General features: G+C 38.2%; 1 protein-coding gene across 1 annotated transcript in view; it reads left to right on the top strand.

Moving 5' to 3' along the window:
• Window positions 1-471: 471 nt before the first annotated feature.
• LOC118375186 (protocadherin Fat 2-like) overlaps window positions 472-2,423 on the top strand; it is a 76,748-nt gene continuing 74,796 nt past the window's right edge. The window contains exon 1 of the mRNA XM_052516678.1: window positions 472-665. The gene's annotated coding sequence lies outside the window, so the exon portion shown is untranslated. The remainder of the gene's footprint in view (window positions 666-2,423) is intronic.

Here is a 2,423-nt window from a genome sequence, read left to right on the forward strand (position 1 = left end):
ATTGGGATCTTATTTTGACAAGCAACAGGGTTTGAACATTTGAACATTTAGTCCATAATGTTGCTTGATGGTGGTTAGCTGACCAGAGCGTGACAGGATTTGATTTCCCAAACCTGAGAGTTAGACTATCCAAACAGGACAGACACCACCAACAACAATTGTTTCAATACACATCCTGAGAGTACTGAGCTCTTCTCTGGTCCCAGCCCAGCAGGCCAACATGAAGAAAAAAAACAGCCCACAATCTGTGCATGTGTGTGTGTGTGTGTGTGTGTGTGTGTGTGTGTGTGTGTGTGTGTGTGTGTGTGTGTGTGTGTGTGTGTGTGTGTGTGTGTGTGTGTGTGTGGTGTGTGTGTGTATGGTGTATAAGTGTGTGAGGGAGGGAGGGAGGAGGGGACAGTGGGAGAAGTGGGTGGGGACCATGGAGTTCTTCAGGGAGCTAGGAGTGTCTTTGTACTCTACTGCAAAGCTCCTGAGTGGAATGGAGTGAGTAACACCAGCCAGCTACTGACACTGATGGAGTTTACAATATTGCGCGAGTGGTTTATGGGATTCCCATGAGATGGAAGAAGAACGGAGCGTGTCACTCTCGTTTTGCTGGATCTGTAAAATCCCTGAAGCATAAGAGGAAAATAGAAAGAAGGGGTTAACTCAGAGAACCTTGGGTAAGTTAACACCACAGAGGCAGGTAGCCTAGTGATTAGAGCTTTGGACTAGTAACCGAAAGTTTGCTGGATCAAATCCCTGAGCTGACAAGGTAAAAATCTGTTGTTCTGCCCCTTGAAGGAGGCAGTTAACCCACTGTCCATAGGCTGTCATTGTAAAATAAGAATTTGTTCTTAACTGACTTGCCTAGTTACAGGTTAAATTAAAAGTTTTAGAAGGGGTCAACTCAGAGGACCTTGGTTAAGTTTCTGTTCTGTCATGTCAGTGTTGACTGATGCTAGCTTAACTTTAGCTAATGAAGTTTTTGACATTTCTATGCATTTAGCCTTACAAATCATGAAGTCTTACAAATCATAAGAATTTGTAACATGTTTTAATGATTTATAACGCATTCAAAGGCTATTCTAAACATGTATGTGCAGTTAAAAAGACTTATTCATCAAAGTGTTACCAAGTGACTTACTGTGAACGTTACAGTTGATCCTGAGTGCCGTCATGTCTGGCCATGGCTTAGGATATGTCACAATGTGGGAACAGTTTGCATATGGTGCACTATTTGGGACTATTTCATTTCACTATAAGCACTTTTATGTAGTTTTGCATGTATACATTGTGCAGGAGATACGTGATTGCTGTGAAATATACATGGAATTGAGCTAAACTTGTTAGTGCAGGAAATCCCTAGTTTTTCATTTAAAAAATAAATAATTATTCAAGTACTGTCAATATAAAGTAGCTTTGTTCACAAGTTGTCGCTCAGTTGTTTCTCCTTCCGTCTACCCTAGTTGACCCATGTTTACTGAAAAAAAAAACAGCTTTCCAATAGTGGCTTCATTTGGCCCCAGTAGGATCAATTGATTTCTGTCACTGAGATGTGTTGACTCTAGGACTTTACATTTAAACAGACGCTCATTCAACAGACGCTCTTATCCAGAGTGCATAATACATAAATATATACCGTACTCTTACGTACCCTACATTACTCATCTCATATGTATATACTGTACTCTTACATGCCCTACATTACTCATCTCATATGTATATACTGTACTCTTACATACCCTACATTACTCATCTCATATGTATATACTGTACTCTTACATACCCTACATTACTCATCTCATATGTATATACTGTACTCTTACATACCCTACATTACTCATCTCATATGTATATACTGTACTCTTACATACCCTACATTACTCATCTCATATGTATATAATGTACTCTTAAGTACCTTACATTACTCATCTCATATGTATATACTGTACTTTTACGTACCCTACATTACTCATCTCATATGTATATACTGTACTCTTACGTACCCTACATTACTCATCTCATATGTATATACTGTACTCTTACATACCCTACATTACTCATCTCATATGTATATACTGTACTCTTACGTACCCTACATTACTCATCTCATATGTATATACTGTACTCTTACATACCCTACATTACTCATCTCATATGTATATACCGTACTCTTACGTACCCTACATTACTCATCTCATATGTATATACTGTACTCTTACATGCCCTACATTACTCATCTCATATGTATATACTGTACTTTTACATACCCTACATTACTCATCTCATATGTATATACTGTACTCTATACCATCTACTGCATCTTGACTATGCCGTTCAGTCATCGCTCATCCATATATTTTTATGTACATATTCTTATTCATTCCTTTACACTTGTGTGTGTATAAGGTAGTTGTTGTGAAATTGTTAGATTACTT

This window comes from Oncorhynchus keta, chromosome 4, assembly GCF_023373465.1.
Source record: "Oncorhynchus keta strain PuntledgeMale-10-30-2019 chromosome 4, Oket_V2, whole genome shotgun sequence".
Taxonomy (NCBI): Eukaryota; Metazoa; Chordata; class Actinopteri; order Salmoniformes; family Salmonidae; genus Oncorhynchus; species Oncorhynchus keta.